We start from the raw sequence: 14954 nt of genomic DNA, 5'->3' as shown, positions 1-14954 counted from the left end.
TACCTAGAGGTGTTCCCCGGGGGAAGCCTAAACTTCCCCTCCAGCTCACCCAGGCTCGCAAATGTCCCGTCTATGAACAGGTCCCCAGCCTCCTGACACCTGCCCTGTGCCAACTCAGGAACCCGCCATCAATTCTCCCCGGAACAAACCGGTGGCTCCCCCATATTGGGGACCCCATCAAGGCCCCCACCTCCCCCCTGTGCCGCCTCCATTGCCCCCAAATCTTGAGGGTAGCTGCCACCACCGGGCTCGTGGTATACCTCGTCGGAGGGAGAGGCAGCGGCGCCGTTACCAGCGTTTCCAGGCTTGTGCCCACACAGGATGCCATCTCCATCCTCTTCCATGCTGCCCCCTCCCCGTCCATTACCCACTTACGCACCATCGCTGCGTTGGCAGCCTAATAATACCCACAGAGGTTGGGCAATACCAGCACCCCCCCATCCCTGCCCCGCTCCAAGAACACCCGTCTCACCCTTGGAGTCCCGTGTGCCCACACAAACTCCTGTTAACCCACCTGAAAAAGGCCTTCGGGATAAGGATGGGGAGGCACTGGAATAGGAACAGAAACCTCGGGAGCACCGTCATCTTGACTGACTGCACCCTACCCGCCAGAGACAGCGGCAGCATGTCCCACCTCTTAAACTCCTCCTCGATTTGCTCAACCAGCCTTGTGAGGTTAAGCTCATGCAAGGCCACCCAGCTCCTGGTCACCTGAACCCCCAAGTACCTGAAGCTCCTCTCCGCCCTTTTCAGTGGGAGCCTCCCAATTCCCCCCTCCTGGTCCCCCGGGTGCACCACAAACAGCTCGCTTTTCCCAAAGTTAAGCTGAAACCCTGAGAAATCCCTAAATTCCTGGAGAATCCCCATCACCACCGGCATTCCCCCCACCGGGTCCGCCACATACAACAATGGGTCGTCCGCATAGAGCGACACTCGGTGCTCCTCCCCACCCCGGACCAGCCCCCTCCAATCCCCCGACTCCCTCAGCGCCATAGCCAGGGGTTCAATTGCCAGCGCAAAAAGTAGGGGGGACAGGGGACACCCCTGCCTTGTCCCTCGGTATAGTCGAAAATACTCCGACCTCCTCTTATTCGTGGCCACACTCTCCATCGGGGCCTCATACAACAGCCTCACCCAACTGACAAACCCCTTCCCAAACCCGAACCTTTCCAGCACCTCCCACAAGTACCCCCACTCAACCCTATCAAAGGCCTTCTCCGCATCTAGCGCCACCACTATCTCCGCCTCCCCTTCCACCGCCGGCATCATAATAACGTTCAAGAGCCTCCGTATATTACTGTTCAGCTGCCTCCCCTTCACAAACCTCATTTGATCCTCGTGAATAACCTGCGGAACACAGTCCTCAATCCTCGTGGCTAAGATCTTTGCCAACATCTTGGCGTCCACATTCAAAAGTGAGATCGGCCTGAATGACCCACACTGCAGGGGATCCTCGTCTCACTTAAGGATCAAGGAGATCAGCACCCGAGACATCGTCAGGGGCAAAGCGCCCCCTCCCTCACTGCACCAGTAGCATACCCATGCCGCGGGTTCCCGACGGCATATTGGTGCCCACAATGGGAATTCCCATTGGCTGCCTGTGGGAAAAAGGGGGGGGGGGGAATTATGTAAAGTTTATATAAAATATATATAAAATCAGCGCTTTAAAGTGATTCATGTGCTAAATATAACACAGCACGTTCAACTAATATATATTCAAATTTAAAAGAACGAGAGAGTTACAAGAACTAATTACATAACCTAATTCTAAACTTCCAAAATGAAAGATGGTTACATACTGTGAAAGAAAGTGAAGTTTCCCTTTTTTAAACATCACAAGTTCAACTGCACGAATTTAATGCATAAAGCTGAATGTTTATTTTGTACAATTATTTTGAATTTTGGGAACAGATCTCATGGGCTGGATTCTCCTCTGGCAGGATTCTCCATTGTGCAGGCAGCACGCCCACACCCGGGGATTTCCCGACGGGTGCCCACAATGGGGAAACCCCATTGGCTGGCTGGCAGGATGGAGAATCCCGCTGCTGGAGGGGGGGGGGGGGGGGGGGGGGGGGGGGGCAGGGGGTAATGGCTTAAGAGCCATACGTTTTCTCTCCTTTGTCAAGCATGAGTATGATGCTAAGATTTGATGAGCTAGTGTCTCAGAATTCAGCATAAAATCATATTGGGTTGACATATTCTGATTATTTGACTAATGCCCATAACTGGAGTACAAACTAATTGTAAATAATGATCAAACCCAAACTTTTCTACAGAGCGTTAAAGATAAGATTTAACGCTAACACTCATAAGGAGACATTAGGACAGTTGACCTCAAGCTTGGTCAAAGAGATAAGCTTTTAGGGAGCATCATAAATGAAAAGAGAGAAAAGCTAAAGAACCAGGGAAAGAATTCCAGAGCGTAGGGCCTATCCAGGTGAAGGCACGACTACCAATGGTGGAGTGATTAAAATCAGGGATGGGTAAGAGGAAGCAAAAGAATTAGGTGTAATTGGAGGGACCCAGAGATTTGGAGTGTGGTAGGGCTGGAGGTGTTGACAAAAATAGAAAAGGGCAAGCCTATTGAGGGATTTGAAAACCAGGCTGCAAATTTTAAAACGAGGGTTTGCCCTACCGGGAACAAATGAAGAACAGTAATACCAAATATTATGACCGCCCCAAAGGAAGGAGTCTACATCTGGTTGGTGTATAAACGGTGAGTTTTTTCGGGTCTTATATAGTGGCTTGAAGAGAGCATCCACTCCGCGTGAGTTCTTTATAGTAGAAGTCCTCAGAGGCCCCACTCCTTTCAGTGGGGCAGCATGCATTCTCCAAGGGCCTCTGGAAAAATCAAAGCCCCGACTCCATAGGCCTTAGTCAGGGTCCCGATATGGCACCAGTATTATAGGAATCCAAATAGAATTGAGATATATATAAATAATTGAAAAATAAATAGGGGTAAAAGGATACCGAATGAAAAATATGTTTGACTCAAGCAGATAGGCTTTTAAGTAAAATGGTGGGACAGCTAATACATTGCACTTCATATTCTATATGGAAACATCTGGACATTTGATGTGTACTGGATAACCATGTATCCAGCAATTGCTTTCAGTTGTACAAACTCAAGCTCAGGTATCTAAAGGTGTTAGCCCCATAGCTACAGGGAATTCTGGAGGATAGGAATTAGTTTCATACTTTTTATCATTTTTATATGTTTACTATTTCTGGCAAATTAGAACACATTGCAAGAATTTTGACTTCAATTATTCAACAGGCTGAAATAGGAAAGGCCAAAGGAGGGAGGAATTTTCAAAACGCTTGAGCAATGTGTTTTCAGCCCAACATGGAAAGAAACAGTCCGATATGATTCTGGGGAATAAAATGGAGCATTTGGTGAATAGTGATCATAATATCATCTGGTTATGATTATGTATGGAAAAGGATAAGGAGCAAATAAGCATTTAAATGCTTAACTGACCGGGCATGCCCTCCCCCCAACCCTCCTTCTCCCCCCCCCCCCCCCCCCCCCCCCCACACACCAGGTTATACTTACCTCTGGTCCTTGGTGGAATCCCCATGACTACTTCACGCCTGGCCAAAGCGGTTGTAAACCTTGCGGACGTGACGTCACTTTGGCGAGATGTGAGTATTTAGTAAGGGTGAATTATTTGGCAGGGGGCATTAAATACATTCAAATGTTTCAATATGATAGTTCATGCCGGTGGTGGTCGTGAATCTCGTGATGTCACCGGTGAGGGGCAAGGAAAATCGCAAAACACGATCTCTCCGGCGAGAACCCCGTTTCCCGATTCCGGCGAAATTTTCCGCCCACGGACAGCGAATAGTCAATGTCATTTTTCTTTCTCTTGCAATCTCATAGTTCTGCCGTTGAGAGTTGAGCAGTCTAATTTTAAAATGGTTAATGTCCAAAACAATGAGCAATACTAAAAGGACTGACTTTCTTACATAAGCATGAGAACCCAGCTGACTTCCATGCTTTAAAGCCTAGCGACACACTGACTATCTTTTGTATCTTGATTATTTTGAAGAATCAAGTCTGGAAATGCTTTCCATTAATTTGATAAAAGCAGCATGTTTTGTCCATAAAGTGTTTCTCCATTCCTCCTTCTGATAAATGTTGAATATTTTCACCACAAATATCCACCACCTCAAATTATTCTGCAGGCTCTGCCTTTTACTTAAAGTGTACTGTACATTTTCCCTCAGTGCTCGCAGTGTTCAATGTAGCCCTGTTTTCTTCAAAAGCCATTGTTCAATTAATTATTATCTCCAGATTTGCTTCCAGACATTTATTTCATATTTCTGTAGTCTGGTCTTGTCAGTGTAATTGGTTTCAATTTTTAATGTCACCATCTCACTTGTTGATTGCATGCTAGGGTTTGTTCTAAGTGAACAGTCCATGTGGAATTAGTTGACCCCTGCATGCCTTTCTGTTTCCAATGATGTGGATAACAGAAGCTCCCCGCTATTAGTTAATGCGATGTGCTCTTTAATATCCTCTTCCATTTTCTGCATTGTCTTGTCTTCCTCCAAAATATTCTCATTAATCTGCAGTGAGGCAATTCAGCTTCTTTATCGAATGAATCTGTGAAAACCTGCATTGGACTTACAAATTGGCAATGATTTAATTCCCTGTCAGTCTTGCTGAATACTAGCTCCCCCGGTAATGGGAGCGGGAACCTAAACCATGTAGAGCTAAACCTCTGTATAAAGTCAGCCAGTTTAGATACCGGCTAGGATCTTTTGTGCCATGGAAATAATAAGTATTGTAATAAAACTTTAATTATTTCTACAGTTCAGTGTGGACTCTATCCACGGTCTACGAAAGAATCCATTTCAACTCGCACTAATGTTTGGTCAGATGTTACAATTTATCTTTTTGTTTCTGTTCTGCTTACTTTTATCCACAAAGAAATTGATCCTATTGGCTGGCACAGTGGCGCAGTGGTTAGCACTGCTGCCTCATAGCACCAAAGCCGCGGGTTCGACCCCAGCCCCGGGTCACTGTCCGTGTGGAGGTGGCACATTCTCTCTGTGTTTGTGTGGGTCTCACCCCCACAACCCAAAGATGTGCAGGGTAGGTGGATTGGCCAGGCTAAATTGCCCCTTAATTCGAAAAAATTTTTTAAAAATTGATCCTATCAACCTGGTCATGAACTGATGCCATTGGCCATTACCATCAAAATGTATAATATATTTGTTGAAAACCTTGATGATGCTATTACTACGGGGTTATTAACTGATTTGTTTCAAATAAATTAGCCTTTCTATTAAAATGGCAGAGTTGTATTTCAAAGAAACCTGTTAAACATGTGGCGGGGGCAATTGAGAAACTGGAACCAGGAATGCAAATTCCCAGCAGTTCAGCCATTCATTATCATAGAATTTACAGAATTTACAGTGCAGAAGGAGGCCATTCAGCCCATCGAGTCTGCACCGGCTCTTGGAAAGAGCACCCTACCCAAGGTCAACATCTCCATCTCCATCCCCATAACCCAGTAACCCCACCCAACACTAAGGGCAATTTTGGACACTAAGGACAATTTATCATGGCCAATCCACCTAACCTGCACATCTTTGGACTGTGGGAGGAAACCGGAGCACTCGGAGGAAACCCACGCACACGCGGGGAGGATGTGCAGACTCCACACAGACAGTGACCCAAGCTGGAATCGAACCTGGGACCCTGGAGCTGTGAAGTAATTGTGCTATTCACAATGCTACCATTAGCAGCCATTACTCTTAACCACTCTCTAACCTCCACCTTTGATGCTCTTATTTTCAGTCAAACATTTACCGTGTTCCCTCCAAAGATTCTCGCTGGTATAGACTCCATATTTACTTGCTGACTCAGGTGAGCGCAGACCTGAGTGTACCAACTTTGGTGTGGAGATGCCGGCGTTGGACTTGGGGGGGGGGGGGGGGGGGGGGGGGGGGTGTGAGCACAGTAAGAAATCGTACAACGCCAGGTTAAAGTCCAACAGGTTTGTTTGGAATCGCTAGCTTTTAGAGCATAGATGAAGGAGCTACTCTCCGAAAGTTAGTGATTCCAAATAAACCTGTTGGACTTTAACCTGGTGTTGTAAGACTTCTTGCTGTACCTACTTTAGTTACCCATTACTGGGTCACCTCACTCTCCTCTGCCAAATCTGCCCGCTATACCAGGACCTGCTATAGAGCAAAAAAACCCCGACTGGCACTAGCTGAACCCAAATATTTAAAGCCTCTCATTCTATTCTTCTCCAAATTAGGCTTCCAAACTCATAGGGCTGGACTCTCTGTCTCGCAAGACTAGAATGTGAATTGCGATCGGGCGGAGAATCTGGCGTCATGCAAAAATCAAGATTTGCTCTCGGCACCAATTCTGGCACCATTCTCCGGTTCTTCGCTGGTGGCGAAATCGAGGTGTGGCCAAGCTCAATCAGTGGCCCACCAGATGATGGCACTCCTCAGTGTCGCTGAGTAGGAAAGATAGCTAATAATATGCCACATGGCATACTGGTAAAAGAGGCCAACACATTCATGTGTGTGGAAACTGCAGCTTAAGCAGAATGAATTTCATGGGAACAGACAGAACGCAGCTTACAAATGGACATTTTGCTGACAACACTTTGTTTTTCAAGAGCGAGAACAAGGCTCTCTCAACGATGATTAAGATCTATGTGTACTATAGGATCGCTTATTTGAATGAACTACAAACTACAAGCTAAAATATTGCAAAATAGCAGCAGGTTCAGAGACTCAAGGGTAAGAACTTCGGAATCAACATTCGCAAGACAGCCTGAATTTGAAAGTTCAGACAGAGTCTGGCCAAGTTCCCTCTAGTGGATCATATTTTTTAGTTCAAGTTGTGAGTCTTGAAACTTATGTAACTGTTTAAATAAACACATAACTGAAGTCTTTAATGAGTTAAATAAAAGTTGTATTTAATAAAATAGCAGTTGTAGCGTAAGCTTTGTCTGTCCTGTCAGTTGATACATGCATTCTCCACCAATATATTGGCACCCCAGATGGGACACGTTTAACTTTCGAGGCAGTTGATCCGGTTCTGAGTTAAAGATCTCAAACACCAGCCTGAGCCTGAATTAAAAGGGTATTAACCCCACATTATGGCCATGATTAAGTGGGTGAAGGGGGCACAAAAAGGACTGGGTAGAAGATTAGTTCTGAGGGTGTGTTCAAATTACTGACATTGCAGACAAAATTGTTAGAGTAAAATATTAGAGTAACTGACAGTTAATAGCAAAAGTAACCTCCAATAATTAGCATTGAGGGGTGTTCAGCAAACCTCAAGAGCGTAGACGAGGAGAGGCCAGATGGGAAGTTAGTGACAAAGGTGTCTGAGAAGGAGTTTAAAAGGATTAAGGAGAGACATTCTCTTCTTTTCCTCTGTGCCAGGAGCCCAAAAGGGTCAATTACTGTGTCGATTAACTGAGTTCTGAGAAATGGCTGAATTTGGGTCAGAATGGGAAACGTCACCCAGGACAGTGAGCAGCACCAGAGTAGGAGGCTGTGCCATTTTGGTGGTTACAGTCGGGAAAGACAGTAACTGAATCCGGGAGGCCAAACCCTAAAAGAAATTACATGTAAACAAGTTGATAAGAATCGCGCAGATTCAAAAACTAACTGCGCAGACAGGAAGCAGTGACAGAATGCCGTCAGGTAAATGGAAGAGAGTTTCCCAACAGATACAGGAGCAAATGATGCACTGGGAGCTGTAGATGAATGTGACAGAGATTACGAGCATATCCTTGATCCGCTCAATGGCCCAGGGGCTTTTCCATGGGACAGAGGTGAGACCAGAGTGAGCTCTGGAGGCTCCACCGTCATCTAGGGCTGCCAGTCCTGGAGACCCACCCTCATTTGAATTAGGGTCTCAATGCCCTCAACCATGGAGCTCTGAGAATGGGACACATCCCTCAGCGAGTTAGTCATGTCTCTTACTGCCTTGTTCATGTCTCTCAGGCACTGTGCCATGTCCCTCAAGACTTTGCCATGTCCCTCTGCTCCTGTGACATGTCCCTCTGTGACTGGCCAACGTCAGTCAGCACCCAGCCAATGCTCTCGATGCCCTCAGCTATGTCCCTTTGTGATTGGGCCAAGCTCTGGGGCGCTGCAGCAATGTCCATGTGGGACCGGTACATGGCTGCCTATAACAGGCTTCCCCTGTCCTGTGCCTCAGCCAACATCTGCACAGATTGCCCCAAGCCTTGAACGTCTTGATCCATGGCTGTGACTTCCTGTCCCAAGGCTTCCACTGCAGACGGCATCTGTTGAGTGTTGGCCTGGGTTCCATGCATAGTCAGTACCATCTCCTGCGCCCGAAGTAGTTGGACTCCTCCAGCTGAAGGGTGCTGGGATCAATGGGAATCAGAGGGCGGAATTCTTCACTAGTTGGAGTCATACCTGACACAAAGACTGTGGTTGTTGGAGGTCAATCATCTCAGCCCCATGACATCACTGCAGGAGTTCCTCAGGGTAGTGTCCTCGGCCCAAATATCTTCAACTGTTTCATCAATGACCTTCCTTTCATCATAATGTCAGAAATGGGATCTTCACTGATAATTGCACAATGTTCATTCTTGATTCCTGAGATACTGAAGCAGTCCCTGCTGACATGTAACATGATCTAGACATCAGCTTGGGTTGATAATTGGCAAGTAACATTAACGCCACACAAGGGTCAGGCAATAACCATCTCCTCTGAGAGAGAATCCAATCGTCACCCCTTAAATTTAATTGGCATTTCCAACATCTTGGGGATTGCTATTGAACAGACCTTGAACTGGACCAGTTATATAAAAAATGTGGATACAGGAGCAGGGAAGAGGTTAAGAATCTACAAGGCACAATTCAGGAGTGTGATAGAATACTCTCCACTTGCATGGATGAGTGCAACTTAATCAACACTCAAGATGCTCAACACACAAGAGACTTAGCAGCCCATTTGATTGGCACCTCATCCACCACCTCCGACATCGATGCCCTCCACCATCAACACACAGTGGCAGCAGTGTGTACCATCTGCAAGATGCAACAACACACCAAGACTCCATTAACAGCATTTTCCAAACCTGCAAATCCTACCACCCTGACAAGGGCAGCAGGTGCATGGGAACACCACCACTTGCAAGTTCCCTTCTAAGTAACACACCATCCTGATTTAGAACTATATCACAGGTCACCTCCTTTGTTCCATCTCACATCCATGCCTCATAGTTACCCTCCACAAATGTCATCCTTCACTCCTCTCCACACAATTTACTCCAAACACTCACAACTCTCAGCTTCCTCACCATCAGGACAAGAAGCACAGAACTCCAGAGGGAGGCAGAGAACCCGGTGATGGGGTGGGTGGGAGAGGAGAGGAGGGTGTGTGGATGATTCTCTACCTGTACGCTCTGATTTGTGGGCGAGTGATCTAGCACCCTTCCAAATGCATCTGAGTTTCCACCCCCTCTGCCCTGGACATGCTGCAGAGAAGAAGGCAGTTAGAAACATAGAACACTACAGCGCAGTACGGGCCCTTCGGCCCTCGATGTTGCGCCAACCTGTGAAACCATCTGAAGCCTATCTGACCTACACTATCCCATTTTCATCCATATGTCTATCCAGTGACCACTTAAATGCCCTTAAAGTTGGCGAGTCTGCTACTGTTGCAGGCACGGCGTTCCACACTCCTACTACTCTCTGAGTAAAGAAACTGCCTCTGACATCTGTCCTATATCTACCACCCCTCAATTTAAAGCTATGTCCCCTCATGTTGGTCATCACCATCCGAGGAAAAAGACTCTCACTGTCCACCCTATCTAACCCTCTGACTATCTTATATGTCTCTATTAAGTCACCTCTCAGCCTTCTCCTCTCTAACGAAAACAACCTCAAGTCCCTGAGCCTTTCCTCGTAAGACCTTCCCTCCATACCAGGCAACATCCTAGTAAATCTCCTCTGAACCCTTTCCAAAGCTTCCACATCCTTCCTATAATGTGGTGACCAGAACTGCACGCAGTACTCCAGGTGCGGCCGCACCAGAGTTATGTACAGCTGCAGCATGACTTTGTGGCTCCGAAACTCAATCCCCCTGCTGATAAAGGCTAGCACACCATATGCCTTCTTAACAGCCCTATTAACCTGGGTGGCAACTTTCAGGGATTTATGTACCTGGATGCCGAGATCTCTCTGTTCATCTACACTACCAAGAATCTTGCCATTAGCCCAGTACTCTGCATTCCTGTTACTCCTTCCAAAGTGAACCACCTCACACTTTTCCTCATTAAACTCCATCTGCCACCTCTCAGCCCAGCTTTGCAGCTTATCTATGTCCCTCTGTATCCTATAACATCCTTCAGCACTATCCACAACTCCACCGACCTTCGTGTCATCTGCAAATTTACTAACCCATCCTTCTACACCCTCTTCCAGGTCATTTATAAAAATGACAAACAGCAGTGGCCCCAAAACAGATCCTTGCCTACACCACTAGTAACTGAACTCCAGGATGAACATTTGCCATCAACCACCACCCTCTGTCTTCTTTCAGCTAGCCAATTACTGATCCAAACCGCTAAAACACCTTCTATCCCATACTTCCTTATTTTCTGCAATAGCCTACCGTGGGGAACCTTATCAAACGCCTTACTGAAATCCATATACACCACATCAACCGCTTTACCCTGATCCACCTGTTTGGTCACCTTCCCAAAAAACTCAATAAGGTTTGTGAGGCATGACCTACCCTTCACAAAACCGTGTTGACTATCGCTAATCAACTTGTTCTTTTCAAGATGATTATAAACCCTATCTCTTATAACCTTTTCCAACATTTTACCCACAACCGAAGTAAGGCTCACAGGTCTATAATTACCAGGGTTGTCTCTACTCCCCTTCTTGAACAAGGGGACAACATTTGCTATCCTCCAGTCTTCCGGCACTATTCCTGTCGACAAAGACGACATAAAGATCAAGGACAAAGGCTCTGCAATCTCCTCCCTGGCTTCCCAGAGAATCCTAGGATAAATCCCATCTGGCCCAGGGGACTTATCTATTTTGACATTTTCAAAAATTGCTAACACCTCCTCCTTTTGAACCTCAATTCCATCTAGCCTGGTCGACTGAACCTGAGTGTTCTCCTCGACAACATTGTCTTTCTCCAGTGTAAACACTGACGAAAAATATCCATTTAACGCTTCCCCTATCTCCTCTGATTCCACACACAACTTTCCACTACTATCCTTGATTGGCCCTAATCTTACTCTAGTCATTCTTTTGTTCCTGATATACCTATAGAAAGCCTTAGGGTTTTCCTTGATCCTATCCGCCAACGACTTTTCGTGTCCTCTCCTCGCTCTTCTTAACTCTCCCTTTAGGTCCTTCCTGGCTAACTTGTAGCTCTCAAGTGCTCTAACTGAGCCTTCATGTCTCATCCTAACATAAGCCTTCTTCTTCCTCTTGACAAGTGCTTCAACTTCCTTAGTAAACCACAGTTCCCTTGCTCGACAACTTCCTCCCTGCCTGACAGGTACATACTTATCAAGGACACGCAGTAGCTGTTCCTTGAAAAAGCTCCACATTTCGATTGTACCCATCCCCTGCAGTTTCCTTCCCCATCCTATACATCCTAAATCTTGCCGAATAGCATCATAATTGCCTTTCCCCCAGCTATAATTCTTGCCTTGCGGTATATACCTATCCCTGCCCATTGCTAAAGTAAACATAACCGAGTTGTGATCACTATCACCAAAGTGCTCACCTACATCTAAATCTAACACCTGGCCGGGTTCATTACTCAGTACCAAATCCAATGTGGCCTCGCCCCTTGTTGGCCTGTCTACATACTGTGTCAGAAAACCCTCCTGCACACACTGCACAAAAACTGGCCCATCTATAGTACTCGAACTATAGTATTTCCAGTCAATATTTGGAAAGTTAAAGTCCCCCATAACAACTACCCTGTTACTCTCGCTCCTGTCGGGAATCATCTTTGCAATCCTTTCCTCTACATCTCTGGAACTATTCGGAGGTCTATAGACAACTCCCAACAGGGTGACCTCTCCTCTACTGTTCCTAACCTCGGCCCATACTACCTCAGTAGACGAGTCCTCAAACGTCCTTTCTCCCGCCGTAATACTTTCCTTGATTAACAATGCCACACCCCCCCCTCTTTTACCATCTTCTCTGTTCTTACAGAAACATCTAAATCCTGGAACCTGCAACAACCATTCCTGTCCCTACTCTACCCATGTCTCCGAAATCGCCACAACATCGAGATCCCAGGTACCAAACCATGCTGCAAGCTTACCCACCTTATTCCGGATGCTCCTGGCGTTGAAGTAGACACACTTCAAACCAGCGTCTTGCTTGCCGGTGCCCTCTTTCGAACTTTTAACCCTATCCCTGACCTCACTACTCTCAACATCCTGTACACTGGGACTACAATTTAGGTTCCCATCCCCCTGCTGAATTAGTTTAAACCCCCCCGATGAGCACTAGCAAATCTCCCCCCCAGGATATTGGTACCCCTCTAGTTCAGGTGAAGACCATCCTGTTTGTAGAGGTCCCACCTACCCCAGAATGAGCCCCAATTATCCAGGAAACCAAAACCCTCCCTCCTGCACCATCCCTGTAGCCACGTGTTCAACTCCTCTCTCTCCTTATTTCTCACTTCGCTAGCACGTGGCACAGGTAACAACCCAGAGATAACAACTCTGTTTGTTCTAGCTCTCAGCTTCCACCCTAGCTCCCTGAATTTCTGTCTCAAATCCCCATCTCTCTTCCTACCTATGTCGTTGGTACCTATGTGGACCACGACTTGGGGCTGCTCCCCCTCCCCCTTAAGGATCCCAAAAACACGATCAGAGACATCACGAACCCTGGCACCTGGGAGGCAACACACCAACCGTGAGTCTCTTTCGTTCCCACAGAACCTCCTGTCTGTTCCTCTAACTATGGAGTCCCCAATGACAAGTGCTCTGTTCCACCAGTTGTCGCTGGTGTTTCCCCAGTGCTGCTGCCGCTTTTGCCGAAGGTGTGGCTTCTCCACCAGGACTTCATCAGAGTTGGAAGGTGGACTGTGCAAGCCACTCCTTTATCAGAGTGAAAGCTGGCGTCAGCTGAAGGTGAGTGAAGTGCAGAACAGGTAAATTGTCTTCCAACAAGTCGGCCTTCACCTGTCAAGAGGTGCCTGAATAGCAGCCTATCCCATTCCCCTGGCTGGAGTTCTTCAGTATAACTGATCTTCACCTCCCCATATTGTCAGTACCACTGTAGAAACCTTTTCCACTAATCACTTGCCTCAGTGAACCTAGCAAATTGCTGACAGGTTGGTAAACAATTGCCTTCGCTGTTAAAACCAGGACTGAGCGTTAACACTGCTCTTAATGATCTATTTGAATAGATTTAGATTATAATAATAAAACAATAATCTTTGTTAGTGTCACAAGTAGGCGGATTTAGATTTATTGTCATGTGTACTGAGGTACACATTGTTCTGTGTATAGTTCAGACAGATCGCTCCATACATGAAAACCTAGAACATATGATAAATACATGAGGGTACATAATGAAAATACATAAACATAGACAGTGGGTGTAGTATAGGGTATATAGTGCTACAAATGTAGAGAAGATGAGTAGGAAGATCAGTTCAGTCCATAAGATCAGTTCAGACCCAAAGAGGATCATTCAGGCGTCTGGTAAGAGCGGGGAAGAAGCTGTTTTTGAGTGTATTGGTGTAATGTTCCCAAAGTTTTGTATCCTCTCCCGAATGGAAGAGGTTGGAAGAGAGAATAACTCGGGTGGGAGGGATTTTTGATTATGCTGCCCACTTTCCCAAAGGCAGCGGGAGGTGTAGACAGAATTAATGGATGGGAGACGGGCTCGCGTGTTCGACTGGGCTGTGTTCATGACTCTTTAGTTTCTTACGGTTTGGGGCCGAGCAATTGCTGTAATGCAGTAATGCAGCCAGATAGGGTGATTTCCATGGTACATCTATTCGTTATGGACATGCCGAATTTCCTTAATTTCCTGAGGAAGTATGGGTGCTGTTGTGCTTTTTCAGTTGTAGCGTCAGCGTGGGTGGACCAGGACAGATTGTTGGTGATGTTTGTACCTAGGAATTTGAAGCTGTCAACCATCTCCACCTCAGCGCCATTGATAAAGACCGGGGCAATACTTTGGTTCCTGAAGTCGATGACCGGCTCCTTTGTTTTGTTGGCATCGAGGCAGAGATTATTGTTGTTGCACTATGCCACTAAGTTCTCTATCTCTCTCCTGCAATCTAACTCGTTTGAAATCCAACCCGCTACGGTTGTGTCATCAGAAAACTTGTAGATAGAGTTGGTCCTGAATTGTGCCACACAGTCGTGTATGTATGGGGAGTATAGTAGGGGGCTTATTACGCAGCCTTGTGAGGGCCCCGGTATTGAGAACTATCGTGGAGGAGGTGCCTTTGTTTATCCTTACAGATGGCGGTCTGTGGGTCAGGAAGTGTAGGATCCAGTTGCAAATACATACCTACCAGGTAAAGGGTGTTTCCCACTTGTCTCAGTCTCACTGAGTGAAACCTGGAAGTGGACAGGATGAGGGCAGGATCTCGACACAGTGTCACTTTTAGGAAATTTCCTTTCCCACACACACCTGGACCCATATCACCTCCGCTGGGGAAATTCCACCCCGGAGGAGTGCAAATTGAGCCAATAGTGAATCATAATCCCGTTTCACACAGCCGCAGATTTCTTCTGATTCGCTATCAACCATTTTGTGGTACTGCTGTTGACCAATTACACTCCCACAATATCTATTTCTGATCACAAAATTGTCCTTTTGCAATGCTATTGTATAATTAGATTTTGGTCAGCATGGTCACACCTCCAAAGGCAAGGGGTGGGATTCTCTGTCGGCGGGTTTTCCGGCGGCATGGGGTGGCCACAATG

Source organism: Scyliorhinus canicula, chromosome 7, assembly GCF_902713615.1.
Source record: "Scyliorhinus canicula chromosome 7, sScyCan1.1, whole genome shotgun sequence".
Classification (NCBI taxonomy): domain Eukaryota; kingdom Metazoa; phylum Chordata; class Chondrichthyes; order Carcharhiniformes; family Scyliorhinidae; genus Scyliorhinus; species Scyliorhinus canicula.
This window is presented reverse-complemented; position numbering follows the sequence as displayed.